The following is a 19,447-nucleotide window of genomic DNA, read 5'->3' on the forward strand; positions in this document are numbered from 1 at the left end:
GTCATGACGGCAGGGTCAAAACCCATGGAAACCAATCTCAATTCATCATCCATAGATATGTTCGGATCTTTTCCCTACAAGTATAATGGAAATTGTTGCGTGCATTAGTTCGGTTAACTAATAAATGTTGAAGTAGGTATTTAATAGGGGAGTGTGGAAAATTACTTTGTCCATGAACCAAGCAACATTTTTTTTACGTCCAAGGTTTCCATGACGGAGAAGAGTAAGTGCCTCCGCCTCAGTAGGAGGATTCACTCCCGTCCATTCCTCTTGAACGAAATCACTAAAAAAAGATAAGCGGTGTTAGACCGGGACTAAGTGAACATGAAACATGATGATGTGGAAGACATAAAGGAATGGTGTAGTGGTATTACCTCATCCACACTTCCTCAACTTCCTTGATGTTGTGCAAGATATAGAACATGAGGTCCTCCCACTCTTGTCGTGGCATGTTATAAGATTTCGAGGCCCCAGCCCTCCCACCTTGCGCGTTGAATAGATCGAGTCTGGGTTGATACTTGGGCTCTTCTATATTGTATCGAGGCACCTTGTTATGCAGATGGGGAACGTGGTCTGGATAGTATGATGTCCTGAGGTCTGACACCTCCTCTAGGATAACTGCCTCAGCTATGGAAGCTTCAATCTTAGCTTTGTTTCCACATTTCCATCGGAGATGCTTGTTCTGCCTCTCAGGGCCGTACTGCCAGCGATTTTGCACAGGGCCCCCCAACAATACCTCGTTCGCGAGGTGCAGAATGAGATGTGTCATCGGAGTAAAGAAGCCTGGCGGAAAGATCTTCTCTAGCTTGACTATCAACTCCGGTGCCTTCTTATGCAAATTTTCAATCACCTCTTTACTTACTTCTTTAGCACAGAGCGTGCGGAAGAAATGGCTAAGCTCGGCAAGCACTCGCCAGACATGCTCGGGGACATAGCCTCGAACCATCACCGGCATTATCCGCTCAATCCATACATGGTAGGTATGACTCTTCAGGCCAGTCACTTTACCCGTTGAAAGATTGACTCCCTTACTTATATTTGATGCATAACCATCGGTGAACTTCAAAATTTGTTTCAGCCAGATAAGTACTTCTTTTTTTTTGGCGGTTTAAGGACAAAGTCAGCATCTGGCTTGAACCAGTTTTTTCGACCGCCTGTGGGAGGCTTCATGTTCAGGCGTGGTCTATCACAAATTCTCTGTTGATCGGCTCTAGCTTTTACGTTATCCTTCGTCTTATCAGGAATGTTGAGGATCGTGTGGAAAAGGGACTCTGCCACATTCTTTTCGGTGTGCATCACATCAATATTGTAAGGAAGTTTGAGGTCCTTGAAATAGGGAAGCTGCGAGAAGGGGGTAATGTGCGTCCAGTTGTGCGTCTCACCATATCCCTCGAAGCCTTTGGCTTTGGCTTTGCCTTTGCCTTTGACTTTAGGCTTGAGAGCTTTTAGCTGAGCAAGAACATCTGCCCCCGAAAATGTTGGAATCTCAGTTACTTCATGAACAACCCGGCCTTTCGTGAAGTTCTTCTTGTCTTCCCTGTCTGGATGGTCTGGAGGGAGGAACTGTCGATGCAGGTCAAAGGCTACATACTTGCCACCCTTACTCAGCCAAATCATTCGCAGAGCCTGCATGCACACTGGGCATGGCATCTTACCACTTGTACACCATCCGCAGAATAGAGCATAGCCGGGAAAGTCATGCATGCAATAGTGCAACCAAACTTTCATCAAGAAATTTCTCTGCAGATCCCGGTCGTATGTCAACCTCGGAAAGTACCAAGAATGGTGCAAAGCATCCACAAGCGGCTGCATAAACACACCCAATTGCTTCCCCGGGTAGTCAGGCCCCGGAATGATGAGCGACAAGAACATGGTCTTCCGTTGCATTAGGGCACCAGGAGGAAGATTGAGCGGAATTACAAACACAGGCCAGCAGCTGTATGGATTGGACGACATACCATATGGATTCAACCCATCACCTGATATGGCTATTCTGACATTCCCAACCTCGGCTGCTTCCTCGGGGTATTCTTCATCGAATGACTTCCATGCTTCCCCTCCCGATGGATGTATGATTTTTCTTGGATTGTACCTTATACCTTCCTTGTGCCACTTCATCATTTTGGCAGACTCCTTCGTGATGAAAAGGCATTGTAGTCTTTTTATAAAATCAAGATACCGAAGAACCTTAACGGGGATGGTTAGCTGCTTTTTCTCACCATCCTCACCGACCACCTCAATGTACCGAGACGAACCGCACTTCCTACAGTACTTGTCATCCGCATACTCGTGCCTAAACAAAAGGCAATTCTTCGGGCAAACATCTATTTGAAGGAAATATGCCCTAGAGGCAATAATAAAGTTATTATTTATTTCCTTATATCATGATAAATGTTTATTATTCATGCTAGAATTGTATTAACCGGAAACATAATACATGTGTGAATACATAGACAAACAGAGTGTCACTAGTATGCCTCTACTTGACTAGCTCGTTAATCAAAGATGGTTATGTTTCCTAACCATGAACAAAGAGTTGTTATTTGATTAACGAGGTCACATCATTAGTTCAATGATCTGATTAACATGACCCATTCCATTAGCTTAGCACCTGATCGTTTAGTATGTTGCTATTGCTTTTCTTCATGACTTATACATGTTCCTATGACTATGAGATTATGCAACTCCCGTTTGCCGGAGGAACACTTTGGGTGCTACCAAACGTCACAACGTAACTGGGTGATTATAAAGGAGCATTACAGGTGTCTCCAAAGGTACATGTTGGGTTGGCGTATTTCGAGATTAGAATTTGTCACTCCGATTGTCGGAGAGGTATCTTTGGGCCCTCTCGGTAATGCACATCACATAAGCCTTGCAAGCATTGTAACTAAGATGTTAGTTGTGAGATGATGTATTACGGAACGAGTAAAGAGACTTGCCGGTAATGAGATTGAACTAGGTATTGGATACCGACGATCGAATCTCGGGCAAGTAACATACCGATGACAAAGGGAACAACGTATGTTGTTATGCGGTCTGACCGATAAAGATCTTCGTAGAATATGTAGGAGCCAATATGGGCATCCAGGTCCCGCTATTGGTTATTGACCGGAGACGTGTCTCGATCATGTCTACATTGTTCTCGAACCGTAGGGTCCGCACGCTTAACGTTACGATGACAGTTATTATGAGTTTATGCATTTTGATGTACCGAAGGTTGTTCGGAGTCCCGGATGTGATCACGGACATGACGAGGAGTCTCGAAATGGTCGAGACATAAAGATTGATATATTGGAAGCCTATATTTGGATATCGGAAGTGTTCCGGGTGAAATCGGGATTTTACCGGAGTACCGGGAGGTTACCGGAACCCCCCGGGAGCCATATGGGCCTTCATGGGCCTTAGTGGAAAGGAGAAAGGGGCAGCCCAAGGTGGCCGCGCGCCTCCCCCCTCCCCTAGTCCTATTAGGACTAGGAGAGGTGGCCGGCCCCCCTCTCTCTCTTTCCCCCTCGGGGAATCCTAGTCCAACTAGGATTGGGGGGGGGGGAGTCCTACTCCCGGTAGGAGTAGGACTCCTCCTGCGCCCTCCTCCTGGCCGGTGCCCCCCTCCCCCTTGGCTCCTTTATATACGGAGGAAGGGGGCACCTCTAAACACACAAGTTGATCCTTGGTGATCGTTCCTTAGCCGTGTGCGGTGCCCCCTGCCACCATATTCCACCTCGATCATATTGTAGCGGTGCTTAGGCGAAGCCCTGCGACAGTAGAACAGCAAGATCCCCTCCGTGTAGACCCCACGCGTCCGTTTCCCCCCTCCAGGTGCCGGCGGCAGCGCCGTCCGTGAGGGGGGCACACCCCGGACACGCGTGCCGGGCGTTTGCAACCGCCACAACACTTCCAGACTTGTGAGAGGCCGCCGGCACAAGATTTGGCAGCATGCTAGCCCCCGGAGGCCGCCGGCCACAGCCGTAGACGCGCGAAGGGCAATCCGCGTAGAGGGAATTTTTCGGATACTTCTCCATCACCAAAAATTATGAAAAAATACCACCGTTCCTATAGCACATGTGCCCACGTCGTGCAAAAAAATCATGATTTTATCGCGCTCCGAGTATTTAGTAATATTGACGCCGCATCGTTACCACAGAACGTCTACTACCGTGTCATCGCTGTCCGTGAGGGGGGCCACGCCCCGGAGACGCGTCCCGCCTCTTCGAACATGCCACCACACCACCTCGCATGTATGAGGGCCCGGCGACGCTCCGGTGGCATTGCTACCCCCCAGTGCCCCCGTCCCGCCTAACCCTGTAGCGTTTGACCACGGGATCTACCCCTTTGACTTTGCACGGACGGGCTTTGACCAGTGGACCTCCCCACCCGGTTGTGTTAGGTCAGCCCATAGGAACACTTTGGAGCAACATGGTAAGCTAACCATTGACATGCGACCTTTTGTCTCGATCCACTGAGGCACAACTGTCATCGGAAGTCCCTGTTGAAGAACATCGTATAGTAATTAATATACTAAGCAATGAAAGTTTAGCTTCAAAAATAATGTATGCAAAAGATGCACTAATTAAGGACAAATATGTAAAATCTTACCATCTTTCGATTATAGATGTGACCGTAGTTCAATACAATCACCATTGGTCGCAACTCTTCATCATTGTCTGTGCACTCACGGCTTATAAACCGCTCATACTGCCTCTCTCTTGGCGAAGATCACAAGATAGTTTGGTTAAATTTCATTACTTGTAAGTCCAGTTAACATGGATGCTTATGATGCAAGAGCAACAGCAAAAGTGAAAATTTGGCACAAATAGGTAGTTGTGTAACTAAAATAGGTAGGAGGAGAGATAGCTCTTATGTCACAAAAAAGAAGTTGTATCAAACCTTTTATGTCGGATCTAGAACAAACCAATCGGTATCGCCATCATACAGCCCAACCGTGGCTCGTGATGCATATATATGCATATCAAATGCACGGTTGGACGTATGATGGCGAATCCGAATGATTTGTATTCAGTCGATGAACTGGTAGATGTATGCAGTCGATGAACTGGTAGATGTATGTAGTCGATGAACTGAAAGACTTATGCAGGGAAGGCGAGAGGTGGGCTATATATAGGGTCGTCTGGCTCACAAAGTGATTGTGGTAGTTTCGATCCAACGACTCACATGAGCTAGGAAGAAACACACCCTTGATCCAACGACTCGCAAGAGCTAGAAAGAAACACACGATCCGTGTGATTCTTCCTGATTGGTGGGATGCACATTAGTACCCACTCCGGACTCCGAAACCCTGATACTCGGAAAGAGTTTGTCCAGTTTGTACACGAAGTGCGTCCAGTTTTTGCCATGACCCTCTCTACTCTTTCGCGCATGCTATGCGGGTGATATGATGATACCATGCCAAGTTTCAACATTTTAGGATTCATTTTCTAGTGATTTTCAATTTCACGGTCATTTAGCTCTCTAAACAATTAGGTAAATGACCGAAAAATAACAAATGATGTCAGAACATGTTGGAAACTAATGACGTCGCTTTAAATGCTGCATACTGAACACAAAAGAAGTCCGGAGTTTAAATAAGTTATTAAAATAAAAAAGAGGTGCAATGCTGGTTAATTTGCTTCAAGCCATTCGGAATAGTGTAGACTGCACTGCACATAGCTCAGTGCAATCTATGCTATTCCGCAAGGCTTGAAGCTAATCAACATGTAGGTGAGCATTGCAACTCTTCGTCATTGTCTGTGCACTCACGGCTTATAAACCGCTCATACTGCCTCTCTCTTGGCGAGGTGGGACTAAAAACAGCTTGCCATAACCTCATTAGTACCGGTTCGTGGTACGAACCGGCACTAAATGGTGATGGTGGGGCCATAGCCTGACCGCAGGCTGACACAGCCTCTTTAGTACCGGTTCGTGGCATGAACCGGTACTAAAGGTTCGCCACGAACCGGTACTATTGATCGCCGCCACGAACCGGCACTAATGTACACATTAGTGCCGGCTCTAATTCAAACCGGCACTAATGTGCTTCACGTTTGACCCTTTTTCTACTAGTGCATAGCTATACCCCGAAGGCCACCCCGAATCCCAGTTGACCAGTAGATCTAGCCCTTTGACTTTCGCCGGACGGGGTTTGACCGGTGGACTCTTCCACCTGGTTGCGATAGGTCAGCCCATAGCAACATCCCCGAACACGGTTTGGACCCAACCCAATACTAGATTCTCTCCGGTTCCACCGCACCCGCACCATCCCCCCTCCAAGTGACGGCGGCTCTGCCTTCCGTGGAGGGGGCCACACCATGGAGCCCCAAGACGGGCGTCTACGCATGCCAGAACACTTTCACACATGCATCAGGACCCGTGCGATGTTTCGGTGGCATAGCTACACCCCGAAGGCCACCCCGAATCCTAGTCGATGAGTAGATCTAGCCCTTTGACTTTCGCCGGGCGGGCTTTGACCGGTGGACTCCTCCACCTGGTTGCGATAGGTCAGCCCATAGCAACATCCCCGAACACGGTTTGGACCCAACCCAACACTAGATTCCCTCCGGTTCCACCGCACCCGCACCTTCCCCCCTCCAAGTGACGGCGGCTCTGCCTTCCGTGGAGGGGGCCACACCATGGAGCCCCAAGACAGGCGTCTACGCATGCCAGAACACTTTCACACATGCATCGGGACCCATGCGATGTTTCGGTAGCATAGCTACACCCCGAAGGCGACCCCGAATCCCCCCTCTAACCAGATTCCCTCCATGTCAACCGTTTCCCCCCTCCGTGACACGGCGGCAGTGACGTCCGTGAGGGGGGCAATCGATATACCATCGGGGCATGTTTTTTGTTTAGATAAGGCACATTTATGTTGTGAAAAAATACAAAATAATAAATATATAAACTAAAAATAAAAAAATAAATGTATGCCGACGGCCTGCGCACACGGAGCTACGATCCCACGGATCGATGACATGGCATTGCACGCGGATTGATGACGTGGCAGATAGCATGGGTTAGGACTATGCTGACGGCTATGCCGTCGGCATATGTCTGCCACACCACAGGCCCTCACTCCCTCGGATCGATGACGTGTCGACGGCGCGGATCGGTGATGTTAGCAATTCTTTATGTCTTCGGCGTAGTTATGCCGACGGCCGCCGACGGCCGCCGTTATCCCCCGTCGGCGTAGTTTTGACGCCGTCAAACGGTCGCCGCTAATCGGGTAGGTGGGCCCTTTCTATGCCGACGGCCTCTTCTATGCCGACAGTCCCCGTAGGCGTACCGTGAGCTGTCCCGACGGCCGTAATATGCCGACGGCCCTCGTCGGCATAGATACACATATGCCGACGGCTATTCTACGCCTACGGCCTGCCCTTGGCCGTCGGCATATGTCCATTTATGCCGACGGGCGCCGTCGGCATAGATGAGGCCGTCGGCAACTAGATAATTTCTGGTAGTGGAGGTTCGGCAGCGAGCGCGAGAGGGCGGATCTGGAGGGATGAGAGGAAGGATCAGAGCGAGAGGAGGTCATCAGTCTACCGCCCGTCGTCAGGACTCGCCGGAATCGGCCGGCGTGAGTGGCGGTGGCGGCGGCGGCGAGGAGTCGCGGGGGGAGAGGCTCACGAGAGAGGAGAGTGATGAGGCTTGCGTGTGGGAACAGGGGGCTGGGAGCTGGCCAATCTCTTTCTCCTTTTCTTCTCAACTGAGCGAATTTTTTTGTCTCACGCTAGTCCGACGTGGACATCACCAGGAAGCGCCCTTGTAGCGACTGTTTTTTTTAGCATCAGTACAGACACAAGCGCTCATATACACGCGCATACACTCATCCTTATGAACGCACACACGCACACCCTACCCCTATGAGCACCTCCGAGAGACTGAGCCGGCATATCATCTTGGTCACCGTAGGCGCCTCGTCGTCGACGGGAACGTCTCCTCCCACTGAAAGCGCATCGCCGGAAATCCTGAAATAAATCCAGGAATAATGCGAGCACCAGGATTTGAATCCTGGTGGGTTGGGAATATCACTGTCCACCTAACCAATCAACCACAGGTTGATTCGCTTGTAGGGTTGTATAACGCCGTTTAAGTCCAATGTGCATGTCGATGATCACGGCTGGGGAGGCTTGACGCGCTCTGCTCGTGACCTGCGCGTGCTTCGGTTGGCCGTCGCACGATCGCGGTTGGGGACGACGCACGATCATAGTTGGGGGGCCATGGATGTTGTTGCCCCACGCATGCATGGCACCACCATGCGGCTACACTCGTCAGTATTGCAAACCACCATGCAGATGTGCCAATATTCCTAGTTGGACGGCCACGTATATTCCTGATCTCCATTAACTGTGTCAATTCAAGCTTTCGATCTCCCCATAACCCGAAGAATCACACCCATGAAAACATTGTGTATACAAAAAGGATCAAGACTTCTCCAATGATGTTCCCAGGGGCAAACCCTTACGAGCAATTCACCAAGCATTTCACTGTGTCATCCCACAGTAGGACGGACAGACTTCGAGGTGGACTACACCAATGAGCCGCACCGGGTGGACCATTGCATCGCCGCGTTCGAGGCTTCGAGCGGGTTCCTGAGGCTGGAGAAGTATACAAGGTGGTCAGGTTCAACCTCGAGTACACCCACAGGTGTGCTGGGCACGATCAAAAGGTCGTCATCGCCTAGTTGTACATGCGTCAGCACGTCCTCACCTATCACTACTGTAGGGTCACGATGCTTTGTGAACGTTTAATCATGTTTTTGAATAGCCATGATTTTGTATTCACTACAGTGGACACCACCATCGATGCAAAGGTGCTCCATACTTTGGACATCTTCTGCACGGATCTCGTCATGATCCTGATAGGTGTGCCATAGGTCTTTCTTCATAGAAGTGTTCTACACTAGTGTTGCCATGTCTGGTTATGTATTTATGTATCCTTTTGAACATTATGTCTGAAATAAACATGTCTTGTGCACCATGGCGCATCATGTCAAAAGTTTTTTTTTCGCGGGGTATCAAAAGTTAGTATGTTCAGGTAATGGTGGTGGCTAGTCGAGATGTCTTTAGTGTCGAACACAACGACTTGATCTACATGAATCTGGTTTAGTCTGCTGAGGCAGGTCAGATCCGATGTGGATCTTGTTGTTGGAATTATGTGTCCTGCAACTATATTCAAATTGCTTAAAATTGTTAATATTCGGAATACCTCATTATGGAATTGTACATGTATTTATACATGGAATTGATTTACATGTTTAGTATGGAATTGTTACTTGCTGAAATGTACTTAAGTAATATATACTTAAGGAAGCTGGTCGATTATCAATGGAATACAATATACTATTTATATTGGAAAGACTATCTGGATACACTGATGATTGGAAGGAACTAGATCGTATAATTAGATTACAGCCCTAATGTTGATCTACATAATTAGAGGAATTTACACTCTATTATGGTGCGTTGCTCACAAGTGCGTGCTCCGGAAACATAACGGGTAGAATCCATTAACAGACAAATATGATCGTGGTTGGTAATTTGATCTGGACTCTAACCCAGAAACTAGTGGAAAAAAACTAGGGATCTTATATCTGTATAAGAGGTGGACTCTTTGGAAAGACAGTATAAGAAGGTCCCTACCCCCTAGCCTCAGACATGCGAATTGTGAGCGACACCACGGATAAGCGCAGAGGAATAAAGAATAGACCGCAAATCTTAAATTTCTAACATTGGCATCAGAGACAGGTAGCTCGTGCGGTCGCCTCCCTTATCCGATCCGCTGCGTAACTCTGCCTCCATGGTTCGCTGCAATCCTCTGATGCTGCCGGAACAGTCGGGTGTATAATTTCGCCAAGGAATCACAGTCGCCGAAGAAAGACCAGCCGGCGGAATAGTTCGATCTGGGATAGCAAAGCACGAATTGGTCCCTTCAATTGTTTATTTGCAGGCACGGATCGAGAGTACTAGTGCTGATTCATCTACATTACTGGAAATCAAGGCATAGCATTTGCTACGTATACATGCTTTTGTGTTGCAGGAATAAACTAGGATTAACCCCTAAGTCAGGATTACTGTCGGCGCCTTGATCGGAATTGAGCCCATAAAGAATCGCGGTCGTCGTCGTTACGTCCGCCTCAGGCAAGCGGCTTGCTACTGCCTCGCTGTCATCACGGCGTGCGTGCCTAGCTAGCTCGATGCAACCACGGCTATTGACGCCCTGCAGCTCTACGCCTACACTGCACGCGCCAAGCTGGACACGTTGCCTGGCCCTTTGACTTCGCGCGGAAGATCATGCACATCACGGAACCCAGCGTTTTCCTATGCCAAGTCTTCCTCCCTGATGAGTGATGTTGCTCGAAAATTTTCACCCTGATGACTCACCAAGCAGATTGAGCTTGCTGCTTGGGAACTGCAGATCACGCCCATGCCTGCTGCCGTTGTTACCTACATCATCAAGAACAACAGTTTTTCTATGAAAATTACTGGAATTTCAAGGCATTCATCCAAGGAAACAGAAAGAATTTACGTTGTTGATTAGTGTGCCTAACATCTAGCCAACTGCACAGCCAACCGGTCGGCTGGAAGAACCACATGCACTTTTGCGGAAGCCAGTGCTATGAGGGAAGGGATGTTAATTACCAATCCTAACTAGTATCTATTAATTGGTTTATTTATTATTAATGGACTAACTTGTTTGGTTGCTAATCCACTGCATGTGAATCATAGCAAGGAAAATATTTCTACTCCTTGGAAGAAAGTTAGGATGACTCAGGGATTAAATGTCTAGATGGACTGCACCAAGCAAACAATCACATGCTGAAAATTGTTGTGGTGGAAATATTATCCGGAAAATTATGCATACTGGAAAGGGATTCGGAGAAGTGTTATTATTGACCATCACTTGTTTATGGAGGAAGATGGGAGTCACTCCGAGGACAAGGAAATTTGCTCTTCATGTGTCGGTATGTCTAACGATAATATTTGCACTCTAAATATATTTATTGGTGACTATTCACTTCAAATAGTTGGATTATGGTGTTTGTTTGTATACATCATACATTATGGAATACAATAGCGACTGTGTTTCTGCTGAAACAATTCCAAAGGAACATAGATGATGTCTACTTAGGCACTAATGCTATCTTCGACATACCTTGGAATTGGAAACTATGTCATTGAACTCCCTTGTGGAGGAACACCAATACTATTATAGGACACTTTTTCAACTTCAGTGAGAAGGTATTTGATTTATTGTTTTATCTTGGAATCTATTGATTATGCCATACTATTTGGAAAAGGAAGAGTGGAAACATTGCTCAATGGTTAAATTAGTGCACTACAAATGTTCATACAGTGGTCTATCTTTCGTGATGTCCATTGGAAGTTGGCAAACCATTTTTTTTTATTTGGCAAAGATAACTCCATATGGAGGAATATTGACAATGGGAACACATGTTTGGAATCTTATTATCTACATCATCAATGACTTGGACACATATCTTGGAACTGGATCAAGAGACTTATTGATTCTGGAATTTTAAACTTTAGTGGGAGGACTATGGTACATGTGAAGCATATATGATTTTTTTTTAATACACCTTGTTTATTAAGGTGGAAGGAGATGAATGGGCTTCACATCGTTTCTTTTTTATATACTTATGGTATTTCTTTGGACATCCCCACTAGAGGTCAGATAGTTTATTTCATCTCGCTCTTTCATGATTACACTTATACATGGTTATGCTTATATTTTATTATACAAGTTGGAAGGTTTTATTGTGCTGGTCACATATTATACTGAAGTGGAAAATCAGTTGATTAAATAATATCATAGTTTTAACAACCGATTGGTGGGGGAAGTACACTTTGGGAATATATCATTTGTATGTAAAGAGCATGGAACTATTCACCATTGTAATATACTGTACACTCCACAATTGAATGGAGGAATTGAATGTCTTGTATACTCCCTTGTTTCTTTGGAAAGAAGCATTGTATATTGTCATTTGTTGATATCATTCTCCATCTAGTACAGTCACTTGACTGGAAGGAAATCTTCTATTTTGGCGTGAAATTCTCAGTTATTACAAAGCACACACCAGTTTTTTTCATGGTTATTCTAGTAGATCAAAGGGTGTTTCCTTAATTATATGGATAAGGAATACTGGTGGAAAGTAGGAACACAATCATTTTTATGATCAAGGGTGGAATTATTGACAATCATACTGGACTAAAATCTCGACCCCAAGGAAACTACAAGTGACACTCCCAACATGACATGCTTAGGATAAGTGGGAGGAATTAACTTGGAATGTAATCTCTGGATAATTGTTATGTGATTTTTGGGGAAGTCACTCTAAATAGTAGAGGAAGACTCCTAAGAAGGCTTAAATTTTTTTTCCATCATTGTCAACTATGGGTGGAAGAAATGCGGGAAGGAATAAACTCAATGAGGAATTATATAGTTTGGGAACTTATTATCATACCAAATAACCGCAAGCCCATTGTTTGTAAGTTTTTTTTATTTGTGAGGAAATTTGTCTCATTGGAATATTATATTGTCAAGCTTGCTATTAAGTTCTTTGCACAAAGGGAAATATACTTTGTGGAAACTCTCTTTCCTGGAATTTTGGGAACGAGGAACTAAAAAGACACGGTTTGCTAATTGAGTATATTAATATATGGTCTTATTACAAGCTTCACATCAATGGAATAGCAGGTCATATGGGTTTCTAATGAAGCAATGCGGTCATCTACAAATGTATGTGTAAAGTATTTTGCATTATTATTGTATGCGTTAACATTGTTTTGTTGTTTGCAATGATAGTCACATTGATGGAAGTGAAAGCTTGATCATCTTTTAACTTTCATATGAAAGGAACATTTGAAACATCCTATGTTTTACGAGTTAAACTACATAGAAAATATTTTGAAGTGTTTCTCTATGGAAAATTGCAAATCTGTTAAAATACCTTTGATAAAGGGAATCATACTCAGTGAGGAATTATATTGAACTCCTGAGGAAAAATTGAATAATAAATGGTACTGGAATTCATATGTATCTTCATTATATTATCATACCTTAGCTACCGGAATTTGTGATGCATAAGGAAAGACGAGCAGCTAAGGGAATCTCACACATCATTTAAGATTGTGGAAAGTGCATCACAACCTGTCAGTTTTTCTGAAATTTATATTAAAGGTAAACACATCGAGGAAACTATTACTCTATCTACAAGATGAGAAATAAGTCCAGGTACGCATATTCATTTTTTTGTAGTACTAATATGGTGCAGGTTCACTGACCGAAGTCAGGAATTTCTTTCAACACATGGTTAATTATGAAACTTCATTTACTGATTGGACTTGATATTTATGTGGTTTTGAAAATTTATTCAACATAGTTATCTTATACTTGACTCGATGTGGAATTAATCATATTATTATATATGTGGTGGAAAATAATTGATGTGGAATTTCACTTGAGGAAACAAAATACTCAAGGTGCCTATAAAGGTGGAATTACACTCGAGGAAATAATACTCGAGGCGCCAAGGACAGTTATGCTGGAATAATTAGACGGAAACTAAAGGTCTCTAGGGATCTTAAGTATCACGGCAAGGAAACATACTGAGGGAAGGTATCACTATATATTTCTTTGGATTTTCAACATAGTGTTAATCTGGTTGCTGGCCGCTTGATTAAGCCTATTAGTTATGAGGTATTTGGTAAGCATTTTAAGGCTACGGGTTTACGAATATTTGAATGATCGTTTTGGACAAGTGGGAGATGTTGGAATTATGTGTCCTGCAACTATATTCAAATTGCTTGGAATTGTTAATATTCGGAATACCTCATTATGGAATTGTACATGTATTTATACATGGAATTGATTTACATGTTTAGTATGGAATTGTTACTTGCTGGAATGTACTTAAGTAATATATACTTAAGGAAGCTGGTCGATTATCAATGGAATACAATATACTATTTATATTGGAAAGACTACCCGGGTACACTGATGATTGGAAGGAGCTAGATCGTATAATTAGATTACAACCCTAATGTTGATCTACATAATTAGAGGAATTTACACTCTATTATGGCGCGTTGCTCACAAGTGCGTGCTCCGGGGACATAATGGGTAGAATCCATTAACAGACAAATATAATCGTGGTTGGTAATTTGATATGGACTCCAACCCGGAAACTAGTGGAAAAAACTAGGAATCTTATATCTGTATAAGAGGTGGACTCTGTGGAAAGACAGTATAAGAAGGTCCCTACCCCCTAGCCTCAGACATGCGAATTGTAAGCGACACCACGGATAAGCGCAGAGGAATAGGGGATAGACCGCAAACCCTAAATTTCTAACACTTGTATCGCCATGAACGGTGTGAGTTGATTTTGCGCAGCTTTTCATCGGAATTTGAAACATGTAGGATTTAGCTGGGGCCTAAAAACCACATGAGGGTATACATAGAGTACATGGTGTGGGACAGAGATTTAGAGTACAATACAAGTCGTGTTTGGTCTACCTATTATATCTCTATCTCCCTATTATATATTTAAACACAATTACACTTGCAACAACTCCAGGAGAGGAACATTCTGTTGGCATGAGGGAAATATTGTTGGCTTGTCTTTCCTGAAACCTTGTGCTTCGTAACAAGCACGTGGATCATATTGCCTTAGATAGTATAATTAATGCCAAGATAGATTTCAAATTTTTGAAGTTAGAACTTACTTTAGTCACTTAGACAATTGAGAAAGCTATACAATAACATATCCAAAGGATGGTGCACAATAGATATCGACAAGATCACATATATTAATTATAGCATGATCAAAACAAGCATTTATTCTGTCATGGCTTCCCCAGCCATCACAAAATGAGAAGTCATATTCACTTGCAAAAGTCTAAACTATAGCGAGAGGTAGTATGGATTATGGATATAAAAGTGTGCATGTTAACATCTCAATGTAAGGCTAGTAGTGGGTACAACTTCACCAAACCACAGGATATACTGCCGGATATGCGCAGATACCTAGTACACCTTGCCCATTATGGACATGTCTCCGGATCCTCCCATACCCCCCTTCCCCCCAAGTCTCTCCCCACGAGTTCTTTAAATGCCAAAACTTGACACCATTGGAATCCGTGCCATATCCGACAATTATGACAGCATGCCAGCGGAGTTCTGTGCCATCAGGTAGAGTTGTTGGCAGGTCTTCATACTCTACGATGCCTCCTTTGTAATTGTGCATACTAGGTGGCCACTTCAAACGTATAATCACGGGCTACTTTGCTACTGCCTCCTCCAGAGCTTCCTCCATTCTGGAGACAGTCTCAAAACCAGATATCATTGCTACTACCGTTTTGTTCCCCTTGCAACCCAAACTATTACTCTGGTACATGTATGGGTAGGAAGATTCACTCCATAGTCCATTTTTCCTGATATATTCGAGTGCATCCTCGGAATGACCAGCATTGCAACCGTTGTTCTTCGTATCACAATCGATGAGCTGTTGAACGGACAACATGATTGACTGATTGGTCTTCATATAGTGTAATGCCTCGACAGAGGCTACGGCAGCCATGGCCCAACAACAGCATGCAACTAATGAACGAGTGTTTTGTAATTCAAATGTATGTGTTAAGTCATCACAAACACGATTGGTGGTAATAAATTGCATTATGAAGGGGTCCATCAGTAGGCATGCCGGTGGAAGCAACTATGATCTTCTAAAAATACAATTTAAATCGTAAAATTTGTAATAAAAAATAATTAAGTCTGAGACGGTTACCACAATGTTTTTTGTTCCCTCACAAGAGGAGAGACAACGCCAGCCTCAACCCAGTCAACCTTTGATCATCGAAGAGACCTCATGTCTTCCTTTGCTTCACCTTTTGAGTATCTGCAATAGGTTCATTAGCGCGGGCCAATGCGTTAAGACCCTTGGACGAGGCCATGGGAATCTCATTGACAATATGTCCCCTCTCGGTACGGCTCTTGCTCATACACCAAATTAGACACCCAATAGCAGTGAATATAGCTATAATCATCAGATTTGCTATTTCACATCTAGATGTGAAATAGCTATCTCACATCTAAGTCCATAGCCATTGGATATTGTCTTGTCTTTAAGATTTGCGCATAGCTTTTTTGTCCCGCTTAGTGCGCTCGCTCGCGTCGTTGTTGTTTGTCCGGCTGTCTCGAGGGCCGTTTCAAGTTGTTGCCAGTAGCGGGCCGTCGTGTTGTGTTGTTTGTTGGGCTGGCAGGCCGAGTTTTTTCGAGAGCAGTTTCGTTTTTCCTCCTCTGTTCACTCTTCTCCTTCCCGAGGCTCTGTTCTTTTCGCCCGTTCCCCATTCCTCTTCGGCAGTTGCTCCTCCAGGAGGCGCGGGGATTTCTGGAAAGCGGGAAGGAGAGGGAGACGCCATCGGGGTGAGTTGCCATGTCCTTCTTCTTTTCTTTTTCATCTTTTTTTGTGTCAATGCGGTTTGCTCATAGATCTAGCACCATGGTTCTACTTTCTTGTGTGTGTTTATTGATCTAGGGTTTGTGTTGCAGCGTCCCCAAATGTGTATAGGGTTCCTCACAGTTTTAGCACCATCTCTCTCTTTTTTTGTGTGTATTCATCGATCTAGAGTTTGTCCCCCACTGTCCCCATGTAGATATGTTTTCTCACAGTGGAGCACGCCCCTTTTGTTAGTGTATTTATCTGATTTATCTATCTAGGAGGGGGAGGTGGTGGGTTGGGGAGTTGTTCCTCAATATATCCTGATTTCAGGACGGGTGGATTTGAAGTAGATAAACAGTCAGTGTGGTTGCTGGTTAGTGTGCATAGAATCCCCTTCTTTGCATTTGCTGAAGAGGTGGAGGTTGACTGAAGGAAGGGAAGAAGAAGAGTGCCTTGTGTTGTCATGTCTGTCGATGGGTGAGATGAGTTCTGGTGCTCAAAGTGTGTCCAGTTGATAGTTATTAGAGTGTTCGTGTTGTTCTGTTTTTAGTCTTTTTTGGGTGAAATCTCAGTGTCTCTTTGTCTTTTTGACTATGTATGAGATGTGAGAACTGAAGGGAGTTTTATACGCTGTCTGGTCAAATTCTGAAGAAAAACAAAAGGGTTTGAGTCTGAAACATTTTTTGTGATGTTTTTTCATTTTTTTTATTTTAGTTCAGGTGTTTTTAGTGTTAGTTTTGAATGATAGGAAGATTTTTCGTTTCCTGCTAGATTCATTTTTGTGTTAATCAAGGTTGATTTTTTGTTTTTTTGTATGGATCCATGTTGTTCTAGTCTTTTTCATGTTAAAGTCTGTACAGTATGATAAGTTGATAATTTCTACATATGTGTTTTTTTCTTTTTTTTGTATTAGTGAGCATTCAGATCACTTTGTGGCAGGCTGAAATTAACTTTTGTAAGAGTATTCAAGCAATTCCCCCTTTTAGAAATTAAAAGAGCTGATCATACAAAAAGAAGCACATCACAAAATTTATCGACTTATAACATCAATTTTTGGAGTGAAGTTTTCAGTTTCAGTATTTTTCATCTACATTGACTTTTGAAGTGAAGTTTTCAGTTTGTCAGAGCTAGTTTATACGGTTTTGACTTTCTAAGCAATTCAAAGTTTACATTTTTCTTTTTCAGTTTACATTCATGGTTTTGCGACGTTTTTTTCATGTCAGGTGGCGGTGATTGTGGGGAATCAGAAGGAAGGGGAGGAGAGCATCAGTCAAGTATGTGTCATTTTTCTTCGATTTATGCGGTTCTTCTTTTCTCCTACCAGATCAGTAGCATGTACTCTTGTTTCATTTGTGTTATTTGATTAGTTAGGGTTATCTGCATTCAATCTATCCAAAAATGCAGGGAGGTGTGATTTTGATGTAGTTAAGTCCAAGTGCGACGACTTGTAATTTGTGTGTGTATAGTATTTTAAGTGGAATGGTAAGTAGTTGATTTTTCGATGGTTTTTTACTAGATTCACCTGGGGTTGGTTCAGTTTTTCAAAGTCTAGAGTTTTCTACATTTTAATTTATTGTAAAAGTGTTAGTGTTAGTGTTCACTTGACAGTATAAATAATACTGCCGAAGTTTTTCAGTAGACAATAACTGAATTTTCAGTAGTGTCAAATCACTCAAGTTGTAACTGAAATTAACTGGTTTTTTTGTGTACAATCTACCCAAATGTAGATTTTTGGAGGTGGGGATTTGATGTAGTTAAGATTAAGCAGATACTATCTGATCACTCGCTGTGTTTTGTTCCCAAATGGAGTCATTATTTTAATGTTTTCTCATAACTTTTTTGCTTTTTGGGTTTTTGTTATGATGCAGGAAGCAAAGATAGTTTTCATGTTTTATTATTGGTACTAGTAGTTTCTAGTTTCTAGTTACTAGTTTTCGTCAGTTTTGACATAAGTACTTTTGACAGTTTACCATAGTTACTACTTACTGGTTTCAATAGTTTCATTCGTGTAAGCATCATTATGAGCACCATCAGTTTCAGTCTTGCTCTATGTTGATCTTTTTACTTTATTTTATTTTTTTGCTATGAATCAGGATGGTGTGCCTAGTTTGCTTTGCTCATTGCGAGGTCGACAATGGTGAGAGCTTTGGCATGTTTTTGTTTGATGCCACTTGCAAGTCGATCCTCGACTCACAACTGGGTCTTCTTGTTTGATGCCACTTGCAAGTCGATCCTCGACTTGCAATTGGGGCCTTTTTTATTTGATGACACTTGCAAGCCAACCATCGACTTGCAACCGGGTTCTTTCTTTCATTCCAGTTGCAAGTCAACTCTAGACTCGCAACTGTGGTGTTTGTCTAGTTGCAATAGCCCCAGTTGCAAGTCCATCATCGACTCGCAATTGTCGGATCGTAGTTTTTCTTTGATGCGACTTGCAAGTTGTCCCTCGACTTGCAACTAGGTCTTTTTGTTTGATGCTACTTGAAAGTCGATCCTCGACTTGCAACTCGAACGATTATAGTTCGTAATCGCCACACTTGCAAGCCGACCCTCGACTTGTGTAACACCCCGGATGTAATTTACCTTATTTGTACTCCAACTCTTGCCGTTTCCGGCACTAAGTTATATTATTTTCCTCGTTGTTGGGTTTTTGTCTCCGTGTTTTTTCTTTGTCATGCATCTCATATCATGTCATCATGTGCATCGCATTTGCATACGTGTTTGTCTCATGCATTCAAGCATTTTCCCCGTTGTCCATTTTGCATTCTGGCGCACCTATGTCCTCCGATGTCCCTTTCTACCTCTTTTCGTGTGTGGGTGTTAAATGTTCTCGGATTGGACCGAGACTTGTCATGCGGCCTTAGTTTACTACCGGTAGACCGCCTGTCAAGTTTCGTGCCATTTAGACTTCGTTTGGTACTCCAATGGTTAACCGAGGGACCGAAAAGGCCTCGTGTGTGTTGCAGTCCAACACCCCTCTAAAGTGGCCCAAAA

The 19,447-nt window shown here is 43.8% G+C and overlaps 1 long non-coding RNA gene and 1 pseudogene across 1 annotated transcript; one reads left to right on the top strand and one right to left on the bottom strand.

Moving 5' to 3' along the window:
* Nucleotides 1-14,998: 14,998 nt before the first annotated feature.
* LOC147993198 (thiol protease SEN102-like) lies at nucleotides 14,999-15,882 on the bottom strand (annotated as a pseudogene).
* Nucleotides 15,883-16,336: 454 nt separating this feature from the next.
* Nucleotides 16,337-19,224, top strand: LOC147993199 (uncharacterized). The gene is made up of 3 exons (XR_015610136.1): nucleotides 16,337-16,437; nucleotides 17,677-17,727; nucleotides 18,547-19,224. It is a non-coding gene; the product is annotated as an uncharacterized LOC147993199 (long non-coding RNA).
* The last annotated feature ends 223 nt before the right edge of the window (nucleotides 19,225-19,447 follow it).

The sequence above is a fragment of the Triticum urartu genome, chromosome 1A (genome assembly GCF_056163025.1).
Source record: "Triticum urartu cultivar PI428250 chromosome 1A, HENAU_Tu73, whole genome shotgun sequence".
Taxonomy (NCBI): Eukaryota; Viridiplantae; Streptophyta; class Magnoliopsida; order Poales; family Poaceae; genus Triticum; species Triticum urartu.